The sequence below is a fragment of the Cupressus sempervirens genome, chromosome 3, assembly GCF_028749045.1.
Source record: "Cupressus sempervirens isolate cs-2001-9-10 chromosome 3, ASM2874904v1, whole genome shotgun sequence".
Lineage (NCBI taxonomy): Eukaryota > Viridiplantae > Streptophyta > Pinopsida > Cupressales > Cupressaceae > Cupressus > Cupressus sempervirens.
Window position 1 is genome coordinate 462,011,732 of NC_143120.1, and position 13,111 is coordinate 462,024,842.

At 31.7% G+C, this 13,111-nt stretch overlaps 2 pseudogenes; both read left to right on the top strand.

Moving 5' to 3' along the window:
- Positions 1-2,847: 2,847 nt before the first annotated feature.
- Positions 2,848-3,595, top strand: LOC149567112 (calmodulin-like protein 2 pseudogene; annotated as a pseudogene).
- A 2,751-nt stretch (positions 3,596-6,346) lies between these two features.
- Positions 6,347-7,106, top strand: LOC149567113 (calmodulin-like protein 3 pseudogene; annotated as a pseudogene).
- Positions 7,107-13,111: the final 6,005 nt, after the last annotated feature.

The following is a 13,111-nucleotide window of genomic DNA, read 5'->3' on the forward strand; positions in this document are numbered from 1 at the left end:
TTTAAATAAATAGAAAAAGAAAAGCAATAGTTTAAAATGGATATAACAACTAATAAATATTAAAACAAGAGTTAAAAGTGGAGTGAGATAAATAAATAAATAAAATTTTTAAAAAGGCCGATAAATAATTAATGAGGAGGATTTACAATTTTCCAACCAAACTAACAACTTTTCCATCAAAAATTCAATTTCTAGGAACAAAGTTCCCACAAATAGCCTATCGGCTAAATAAATTAAGATTAAGAAATAATATAAATTAAATTAAAACTAGCAGTTGCAAGCTTTTGTGCTTCCGACGATAAGCTGATAGTGCTCGATAATAAAATTATTTTTAAAATTATAATCTTATGTGAATAAATTAGATTATTAATAATTTTCAATTTAAATAACATAATCTTTATTAAAATATTTAAATAGATTAATAAATATTATTTTTCTACATTCAATTTATCAAATACGAAAAAAATAATCATTTAAAAAAACCCCATCAAAAAACCTATTATGAAAAATTAATAAGAGAAATACGAAAAAATAAAAACAATATTTAAAGAAAAACTAAACTAATATAAATAATTTAAGAACTAAAACCTAAATCAATTTTAAAAATCAAAAATTAAATAAATAGAGATCACAATATGAGCTAATGTACAGATCAAGTAATTATTTTTTAAATAAATAGGTAAAGAAAAATAATAGTTAAAAGTGGACATTTAAAATATAATCTTATGTGAACAAATTAGATTATTAATAATTTTTAATTTAAATAACATACTATTTACTAAAATATTTTAAATAGATTAATAAATATTATTTTATTTAAATTCAATATATCAAATATGAAAAAAAAATCATTTGAAAAATTAATAAGAGATATACAAAAAAATAATATGAAAAATAACAACCTCTAACAAATATTCTGATTAAATAAATTATAGAAATTAAAAAATAATATTTAAAAAAAATTAATTAATATTAAAATAATTTAAAAACAAAAATCTAAATCAAATTTAAAAATCAAAACTTAAATAAATAGAGATCACAAAGCTAATGTGGAGATCAAAAGTGGAAATAACAACTAATAAATATCAAAACAAGAGCTAAAAGTGGAGTGAGATAAAAACAAGGAAGGATTTACAATTTTCTAGCCAAATTAACAACTTTTCCAGCCAACTAACAACTTTTTCGTCAAAAATTCAATTTCCGAGAACAAAGTTCTCACAAATAGTCTATAGACTAAATAAATATCTAAATTAATTATAAATTATAAATAATAAAATAATAATAACTATAATAATAATAATGGATCAATAAATTGCGAGTTTCTCTTTGAGGAGGTCTTAGGTTTGAATCTACTTGAGATTAACACATAATAATAATAATAAAATGAATAATAAATAATCTAAGCTTCAATCGATTAGACACATAATATCTTTTAGAACTATAATTAGATTTTCACTCTTAAAATTTTAACTATATTAATTTATCCATATGATTACTATTTGTTAATTATAAATTTAAAAAATTATTTCTACCATAATTATAAAAATATATATAATAGTTCGAAAATCAATATACTATTATTTCTAAAGTAATTTTTACTATAATTAAAGTAGTTTCTACTATAATTAAAGTAGTTTCTACTATAATTAAAGTACATTTCCTTCCCTAGTGATTACTTAGCATATCAATGTTTGATTTGAAATTATACTAATAGTCTAAGCGATATTTATGATTCTAATACATACCAAATCATCTTCATGTTCCATAATGCCAATAAGGCCAAGATCATTCTCTCAAGAAACATCAACTTCAAGGATTTGGATGTTAAGTTGGATTCTACTATACAATATGAAATGTTTGTCCACATCAAATTTTATGTCATCACATAGTTTTATCCAAATATTAGATAGTCTTAATAAATGACATCAAAGGTGGTCTTGGCTCTCAGTCACTTTACTTTGCCATCGTATACATTATTTGTAGTAGTAAGAACGATATGAGGTAAGCTCCTAACAAAAAATACACAAAAGACTAAAATACTTGAAAAAAAATCAAAAAAACAAATTCCAACTCAATAGCCGCCCAGGCTAACTTCATGCACCTACATTTCCTAATCCATGTGTCGAAATTTGTTGATTTTTTCTATGGACCTTCGTAGGTGAGTGCAGAGCTTAAAGCTAACCTTTCAACTTTCCTGCATTTATGGAGCTCTGTGTAGATCTTGTAGAGCGTGAGGTGGTCTAAAAGTGTTATTTTAAAATGTTCACCCAATACCCATCACTACGACCCCTCAATAGCTCGTTATAGTACTTTTTGGACAAATGGATCAATCAACAATCAAGAAAACTAAACAATGAAAAAAAAGGACTATTGATGTTCATGGTTATTTATTTGGCATGTTTGTGTGCATGTCTCTGATTTATGTGGACGATAATTAGGAAGAAAGATCACGACTCGTTTCCCCTATATATATCATGAACAATTGATGTTGAAAATTTAGAAAAAAATATTATTTTATTTTTAATTTTTTGAAAACTAGTCAACCCTACATTTTGTATGAAACTTAAGGGCGTCCCAAAGGAACCACCTGAAAATTTCTTATAGAATAAATAAAGTAAAAAATATTTGAAGAAACTTGAGCCGTGACGTCACACGTGGATCCTGCTCATCGTCGCTTCGCTTTTGTAACTTGTCCATTTTTTCCTGGCACTTGCCTCGAAATTTCTCATAAATGTAAAATTAGAGAGTTTGTCAATCCGGATAAGATTGACGATCTGGAAACCTCTAGATGGTTGCTCTGGATTATTCTGGACATTCAACACTGTTATTTCTGGATGTGTTTATATATACACGTTGAATCCACGGCCAATACAAGATCAGCAATTTTACAGAATTCATGTTATAACCTTTACAAAAATCACAACATGGCACATTCATCTGTTCCCAATGAAATTCGGAGAATGTTTGATTCTATGGACGAAAATGGCGATGGAATCCTCACTTTGCATGAAATCAAGTGCTTTCTCAATAAGCTTGGAATACAACTCACAGAGGACGAATTAAAGTGTTTGGTGATGGGTGTTTCCCAGAGCAAAGATGATGATGATAGCTTAACATCTGATGAATTTGTTGGGCTTTACCAATCACTTGATCTGGATGAGAGCAGAAGTACTAGAAATGAAGAATTGCAGGAATCATCTTTAATGGAGGCATTCAAAGCCTACGATTTGAATGAAGACGGTTATATTTCTTCTTCCGAACTTCAACAAGTTTTGTGTAATTTGGGATTGTTAGGGAAAGCTGGGCATTATTTGGAGGATTGCCAGAAAATGATATGCAGATATGACCAGAATTTGGATGGCTTCATTGACTTCTCTGAGTTTAAGAAAATGATGGTCATCAATCCTTGAATAAGGAGAATCAGGGGATTTCAGATTTTGTGTATAATGAGTTGTTACTCATGTATTGGTGTACACAGATTAAATTCTACTATTTATACCTCTGATGACAAACAAACTGTTTGTATTTTAGAGGTTGTAGCTAAGAATACAAAATTATCTTGAAAAGGATTTTCAGGATAGTAATTTTCAGCCAAGTTAATTCTTATTTGTTTGTTATTTTTTGTTATTAACGTATCTGTTTAATGCAAACTGTTATTTAATTCCATCAATGGAGTTGGGGAATTTTTGTTACATATTTCTATCTTCTATAGCTAATATTTTTTCAAAATCTGAAGAAAATTAATTCTCATTGTTCTTATTGGTTGTTAGCTATACAAGAGTAAGGAAGAAATTATAATTTTGAAAAGAAAAAAAACTAAAAATTGAAATGAGGGGCAACATCATACATCTGATTTACAAGCATAATCTAGAAAATTCTGAGCGCAAAATGTGCTAAAGCACTGCCCTCAAATTGCACCGCATAGATAATTCTGAACATAAGATGTGCTGAACCATGTCCTCAAATTGCAGCACAAATCTAGAAAATTCTGAGCAAAAATGTGCTTAATCAGTGACCTCAAATTGTAAGACTCATAGGATTAATTGATGTGGCAGAAAGGCTCACAGCATTTCTCAAAAGAAAAAGAGTCAGCAACAATGGCAGTGCCAAGAATCAAGTCTATGTAGGGGGTTTTTGAAGTAGGGGAAGAGATCTAGTAACTGTTCAGATTAATTTTGCACACTAGAACTCTTAATACTTTTCATACAAATGGATCAATCAGCAACCAAGAAAGCTAAAAAATGATCATACATGTGCAATCGGCTATTAGTACTTGTGTTTTTTTTTGGAAAAAGAGGGGTAAAAATTTATTAAGACAGAAAGGAATACAACAAGGAGAGCTCAACAAGGAGCTCAATCCTGAGCAACAAGATCTCAAATTCTTGCACCATCTCAAAGGAAAGTTGCCTCCTATCCATAATATTCCAACCCGGATCATGACTAGAAGCCCATTTGCCTAAACAATCAGCAGCTCTATTCCATTCACGAGGAATATATGTGAACCTAATGAATTGAAAAGAGGTAGAAAAGAGAATAATCTGATTAACAACAGTGGCCAGCTGCCAACTAACATTGTCAAGCCCCTACGAAGAAAGCAAGTTCACCACCACCTGGGAATCAGACTCACAGATAATCTTATACCATCCCCGCAAACAACACTGTTCCACCGCATATAAAATAGCCTGAGCTTCCATAAGATTGTTAGTGAAATCACCCTTATGAACTGAGAAAAAGAATTTAACATCATCAAAACTACAGCGAGCCACTCAAATACCAGTAGGGCCTGGATTCCCTCGGGAAGAACCATCAGTGTTAATTTTCAGAACTCCATAAGGAGGAGGAGTACTTGTGTTATTGACTATGAATACATGAGTTATTATTTTTTGAAATTTTTAGAAGCCGTAATTGAAAGGATCTATAACTATATAATGATACAGTATCAATCATTAAACCCCAAAGACTACTAGATTTCTTCCCCTATCAACATTGGGATTCACTGCACCTGAGTGTCTGAAAGTTAAATGGTTTCCCTCATTCACCATGTTGTTTCTCCCTGGCAGCCCTCACACTAAGAGCGGGCAGCTTCTCATTGGAAAGGTAGGTTTCGCTAAATAAATTAACATATAAACTTCTGTAAATTTCTAAAATTTTGAATTCTCTGTAAATTCTTAAAATTTTGAATCTTCAGTTTGAGTGTGCTAAACCAGAATTGAGAATAGGAATGTGAATTTTCATTTTAGCCCAAAATAAACATTTGCTACTCCTCTACATAAACGATCCTGGATCAATTCTCATTTTGACTTTCACAATTTTTAACAATTTTTCAAATCTGCTGGGAATACGATATCACTTTGTCTGTCATGGTCGTGTTATTGTTTTCAGTTGTGAGGTGCTATGAAAAGGCAAATGTGTCACTTACAGAGAGGAACCTTCGTCTGCAGATTTGTCGATTTTCTCCAATCTGTCAATGGAGTTCCTCGCTCTATACGGGTTACTTGCGGCTTTCTTTGTAATGCTCTTAACACATCTCAAAACACTTCCTTTACAATCGCCCTTGTTCGAACACTGGGATTCTTCTTCTTAACACATTTCATCACTGCAACGATATCACTTTTCATTGGGAAGCAATGTGATCGGTTCTTCAAAACAGACAGGTCAATGTCATTTGGAATGATCAAATCTATGTTTCGATCGGATGTTTGGTGCTTCAGTGTTGAAGTCACGGCAATGCAAATGTGGGGCTAAAAACAATCAGAAACCTCAAATTTCAATTTAAATTCCACTCTTAGTTTTGTTGAACCAAATGAATCTGGACTAACAAATTTCAATACTCAATTCTTATTCTAGCAACTAAACTAGTCCTAAATTATATAATGTCCAATTTACTCGCTTAAAGTCACCAGTCTAGATAGCTAATTCAAAATAATTTCCAATGTTTTTTAATTTTTAAAAATCTCCAAGCAAAGCCATCAAATTCAACCCCTCACATTGAAAAAACCTCATTTTTATTTACACACGTAATCCTGACTTTCTCCGCCGCTTTAGTTATTCCCTTTTTTCCTTGCAATCACTAAGAAATTCCCACTGCCATGTTTTAGTTTGCTGTTTATGCGTTGAAACAAAACCAGGGAAATGGTACCAATTGATTTGTATGGGGAATCATTCAGAACCCCTTACTTATATCCGGAAGCTTCTACTTCTTCTAGATTAACTCCCCACATTAGACTTTGATTTTCCTCCTCTTTCCACACACCCGGAAATCTTATAGCCCTCCTACATTTTGTGAGTATATATATATATATACGTTGAATCCCTTCAAAACACAAGATCAGCAATTTTACTGAATTAAGTTTATATACAAAACAAAAGCACAACATGGCACTTTCATCTGTTCCCAATGAAGTTAGCAGAATGTTTGATTCTATGGACGAAAATGGCGATGGGAGGCTCACTTTGCATGAAATCAATTGCTTTCTCAATAAACTTGGGATTCAACTTACAAAGGAAGAATTGATCATGATAGTTTAACATTTGATGAATTTGTTGGGCTTTACCAATCTCTTGATTTGGAAGAGAGTCAGAGTTCAGCTTTAATGGAGGCATTCAAAGTTTATGATTTGAATGAAGATGGGTATATTTCCTCTTCTGAGCTTCAACTAGTGCTCAGTAATTTGGGATTGTTAGAGCAAGGTGTGCATTATTTGGAGGATTGTGAGAGAATGATATGTAGATTCGATGACAATTTGGACGGCTTCATAGATTTCTCTGAGTTTAAGAATATGATGACCGTTAAATCTTAATAGTTTTCAGTATTGACCTCATTTGGTGGTTTTAGGATTTTTCAGAATTTTTTTTTTTTTTCAATTTTTGAGGAGTATTCTTTTGTCCAAAATCTGTCCTGGCCACAATCTTGATTTTGAAGTCATGCATTCAACAAGATTTGATGATGTCTTTTTTTTTTAAATCTTGAATATAATTGCTTTTTTTCTAGAATAACAGAACATCTTGTTTCAAGGGGAATTGATCTGCCAGTAATTGGCGGGAGGGTTTTTAGAGAGGCACTTGCTCTTAGAATTGTTTTGAACACTCTTTAGTTCTCTGCACTTACCAGGAAAGATTATACAGTGAATGGTAAATGAATCTTACACTGGACGCATTGACTATTTGACTTAAAAGGTAAATTTTAAAATTTAATGCTTTTCAAAAAACGGCCAAAGGATTGCACTTCTAAGGCTCCGTTTGGTTGGGGAAGATGAATTTCTCTCATAACCAAGTTATCTGATAACCAGGTTTTCGAAAACTTGGTTATGTATTTTAGGAAGATAGTTGGACCGTTTGGTTGACACAGAAGATGAATTTTCAAATCCATATTCTGCGTTTGGTTGCCAATTTAGAAATTGAAATTGGAACGGAATATGACTGGGAATATCTTTTTCTTGCGTTTGGTTGTTCATTTTCGAATTGGAATTGGAATTTGATGTAAAATTTTTTAATCTTATTTAATTAGTGAAACACAAGGATTATAATGAGTAAAGTATTAATATTTATGATTTAATTTATTTATAATTAGACTACATTATTACTATTTTTTATTCTTGAATATTCACAGTTTTATTTTGTTAGTCAAGAATAAATAAAATGATTATTATTTTTTATTTTAATTCTATTTGTTAGCAAAGAAAAGTAAAAAAAAATCATACTTGCAATCATTTGTACAAAGTTATTTTTTGTCCCATTGTTAGAAATTGTGATCATATATATTATATATTTTTGAAAAATTATGTAAGACAAATTTATTGTCGAATTGAATTTATTGTCAAGTTCATCCGAACTTCATAATTGTCGAACTCGAACTCAAACTTGAACCTTGTGACTTAGCCGCTAAATATGTGTGTGTTTGTGTCCTCCCTCTATCTCTCCCTGTGTTTGTGTTCATCCACGTGATTTGGTAGAAGGATTGGACACAATAAATGTTGTTTATGCAGATGAATTATTGCCTACACTATATGAGAATTCTCGCATCTCTTAGGACCAGTTGCCGACACAGAGAGGGATTGTGAGGCGTGCTGTGGCTCTTGGTCGGTATCTTCATAATCCATTGGCCATGGTTGCAACATTATATAGTCTTGGCAAAGAAATATTACCATTGAAGCTTCATTCACTGGAACATTTCCTTACGCCAGATGAAAAGTATGAAGCTGTTGAGCAAGTAATAGTTACAGCAACCAACTGTAGAGGCTATGAAGCGACTTGTCTTTATAAATGCTATTGTTTTTTTAAGGGTTAGAGGGAATGGACAAGTAGCGTCCGGAAACCATGTTATGGATCCATTGGATGATACTAGAATTCATCCAAAGTCATATGAACTTGCCAAGAAAATGGCTAAGGACATATATTGTGAAGAAGCTAGACATAATATAGATGATATGGATGAGGAAACACAAGAAATGGCTGTTGAGCATGTCAAAAAATATCCTAATCTGTTAAATGCCCTTGATATTGATGAATATGCTAGAAGTGTGGAGCAATGGACATCCAATAAAAAGCAGGAAACCCTTGCTAACATAAAAAGTGAATTGTTACATGGATTTCAGGATTTGAGATCGCCATATAAAGAGCCATCCTAGGATGAGAAATTTTATCTGCTGACTGGAGAAAATGAAGAGACCCTGTCAATGGGAAAAATTGTCCAAGCAACAATCCGCAGAGTCCAAAATCATCGTATAATTTGTGATTTGGAATCAGGCTTGATAGGAATAATATTGATAGAGGAGCTCTCTGATGATCTAGATATAGATCCTATAGAAAAAATTGCAGAAGGCAACATCCTTACCTGTTGGGTGAAAACTATGAAAAAAGTGAAGTACCTAGTTGAGTTAACTTGCAAAGAGAATTCACTGAAGAATGATAACTATCAGGGTGAACAGGATAAGGATAAGGAGGTTAAGGATCCATATTTTGTGGAAGAGGATTCCATTTCATGAAGTGAACAAGAGAATGAAACCATTAAGTTCCTAGCAGATAAAGAGCCAAGGGAGAGTATTATCCGTCCAAGCTTGAAAGGGCCTATTCACTTGATTCTAACACTGAACATTTTCAATGGAGTTTATGCACACAAGGATATTGTGGAGAGAGGAAAAGACCAAAAGGATTTTGCTAGCTATCTTCGACTTGGAAAATACTTTCAATTGGGGAGGAGACATTTGAAGATCTTGATGAGGTCATAGACAGATATATATTCAAGAGAGGATAAGATATTTCGGTATTTTGTTCTACTGTTTGGTGAGTCATAAAACACACATCAACAGACACCTTTTTACAGATGCAGGAACACACAAGATCCTCTCTCTCTCTCTCTCGCTCTCTCCCTCCATCCCTCTGTCCCCCCTTCCTATCCTGCACTCTTTGCCCCTCTATGTATCTCTCCCTTTTAATAAATTTATTAAGTTAGTTAATTATTCAACAAAATATGCAACTAAAATGTTACGTGAAATATTATATAGAAAAAAATATACCATTTTACATTCACATACATTAAACATTTGATGATAACTTTAACAAGAAAAATGATGCTTTGTCAATAATTGCTCTTAAAAAATGTGGAATTTTGGCAACATAGATTTTACATGCAATTTTTAAAAAAAGATCATGAAAATCATTAATCATATAAATCATATTTTAACATCATGAAATTCTGATGATGAATTTCACATAATTACTACAATATGAAAACTTGCTAACTTGATAGAACAATATCCATGATTTGAATGGTGGTGTGAAAACACACCGTTAAATACGAAAACACTGAGAAATCCACGATGTATGTCTTTATGCCCCACATTCGACAGCACACTGTTAAATACGAAAACATTGAGAAATCTACGATGTATGCCCTTATGCCCCACATTCGACGAAAACCCTCTCATGCTGCTCAATCTTCCCATTACTGTATGTATTGTTAGATGGTCAATCCTGCATATATGAACTAAACATGCTTGAAAAATTAAAACCTAATTATTTTTTTAATGGAATACACCAAGGAGTGGCATCAGAAATATTGATCATTTACAAACATAGTAAACAATCATCAGATATGTCATTTTTTATCAGCATGTGTGGTCTTGCAATATCAGCAAATCAAGAGCAATAAAAAAATACAAGAGAAAGACATTTTATCAATACTGTTGACAATCTTGTCAAGAAGCATGTACATAGGAAACCAAATTGTGAAAAAAAAAAACAAGAAATTTTAAAAATATCCAAGCAAATTAGGAATATACATATAACATGGAACAAAATCATGACTGTACAATCATCTACCAGAAATCCTCAATACTTTTGATAATCTTGTCAACGAGAACATACATAGGAAATCAAATAGGGACAAAAAGACAAAAAATAAAAACATATGCAAGCAAATTAGGACTATAGATATAACATAGGACATAATCATGAACTATACAATCATCTAGCAAATCACATTTCTATATGCTTTCAAGTTCTACAATTGAGCATTCATCATTTGCCACTCCTTGTGTATTCCACGTATGTATGGTTCAAATATAAATCTAATTAACAATGCAATGAACAACTATACCAATCGTTTATGAGATCATAAACTACATGTTGTGAGAGATCAATGCAATACCATTAAACAAAGCCAACTAACCATCTGGAATTATTTCACATGCCAATCGTGTGAATGCCAATGAAATGAACAACTAAACTATGTATTGACCAATGCCAATCATGTCAATGAAATGAATGACTAAACTATGCATAGATCAAGTATGTATACATACGTACATACATGTGTGTACATACATATGCACAGACATACATACATACGCACATACATACATACATACGCACGTACATACATACATACGCACATACATACATACATACATACACACATACATACATACATGCTTAGAAAAATAGTAAAAATGTGCTCAGTAATGATTTCCAATATAGTGTTGTGACAGATCAATGCAATACCATTACACAAAGCCAATTAACCATCTGGAATGACTTCACATGCCAATCGTGTGAATGCCAATGAAATGAACAACTATCCTGCGTATTGACCAATGCCAATCATGTCAATAAAATGGATGACTAAACTATGCATAGATCAAGTTTGTATACATACGTACATACATGTGTGTACATACATATGCACATACATACATACATACATGTGTGTACATACATACATACATGCTTAGCAAAATAGTAAAAATGTGCTCAGTAATGAGTTCCAATATAATGTTGTGAGGGATCAATGCAATGCATAGATCAAGTAAGTATACATGCGTACATACATGTGTGTACATACATACGCACATATGTACGTACATACATGTGTGTACATACATACTGTTTGTTTCAAATCTGTTTAGCAAAATAGTCAATATGTGCTCACTAATGAATTCCAATATAGTGCTATGACAGATCAATACCAGTGAAATGAACAACTAAACTTTGTAACAGTTTCTTGCCAGTAATGAGTTCTAGTATAGTGTTGTGAGAGATTAATGCAATACCATATCAATAGAGCCAAGTCATAAACTATGTATAGATCAATGGCAATCATGGCTTTTATCTAGACATAATCAATATGTGCTCAATATGTGCTCAATAATGAAATTTACAAGTATATCACTAGCTCTTATCTATACATAGCTGACCTATACATAGTTTATCATGGTTCTATTTCTATCTGCTATCTGCTTAGCATAGTCAATAGATGTGATAACTATTTGTTTCAAATCTATTTAGCAAAATAGTCAATATGTGCTCACTAATAAATTCCAGTATGGTGTTGTGAGAGATCAATACTAATGAAATGAACAACTAAACTTTGTAACAGTGTCTGGCTGTTTGTGTCAAATCTGTTTAGCAAAATAGTCAATATGTGCTCAATAATGAATTCCAGTATGTGCTCATGTGATTACCTGTATATATCATAATGCCAATCATAATAGCAAAACATGGCAATCATGCTTTTATTTATACATATTTGACCTATACATAGTTTATCATGGTTCAAATCTATTTAGCAAAACAGTCCAATATATGCTATAACAGTTTGTTTAGAATCTGTTTAACAAAATAATAAATGTATGCTCACTAATGACTTCCAGTATAGTGCTGTGAGAGATCAATGCAATACCATTAATCAAATTGAATCATGCCAATGAAATGAACAACTAAACTATGGATATATCAAGTATATATAAATCCATGCAAAATCATTCAACATACTTATGACGTCATAAACTATGTACAGATCAATGCAATACCATTAAACGCAACCAACTCATAAACTATGTATGGATACATGGAAGATCAATGACAATCATGGCTTTTATCTATACATAGTTTATCATGGTTCAAATTTGTTTAGCAAAACAGTCCAATACATGCTGTAACAGTTTGTTTAGAATCTGTTTAACAAAATAGTAAATATATGCTCACTAATGACTTCCAGTATAGTGTTGTGAGAGATCAATGCAATACCATTAATCAAATTGAATCATGCCAATGAAATGAACAACTAAACTATGGATATATCAAGTATGTATAGATCCATGAAAAATCATTCAACATACTTATGAAATCATAAACTATGTACAGATCAATGCAATACCATTAAACGCAGCCAACTCATAAACTATGTATGGATACATGGAAGATCAATGACAATCATGGCTTTTATTTATACATAGTTGACATATACATAGTTTATCATGGTTCAAATCTGTTTAGCAAAACAGTCCAATACATGCTGTAACAGTTTGTTTAGAATCTGTTTAACAAAATAGTAAATATATGCTCACTAATGACTTCCAGTATAGTGTTGTGAGAGATCAATGCAATACCATTAATCAAAGTGAATCATGCCAATGAAATGAACAACTAAACTATGGATATATCAAGTATGTATAGATCCATGCAAAATCATTCAACATACTTATGACATCATAAACTATGTACAGATCAATGCAATACCATTAAACGCAGCCAACTCATAAACTATCTATGGATACATGGAAGATCAATGACAATCATGGCTTTTATCTATACATAGTTGACATATACATAA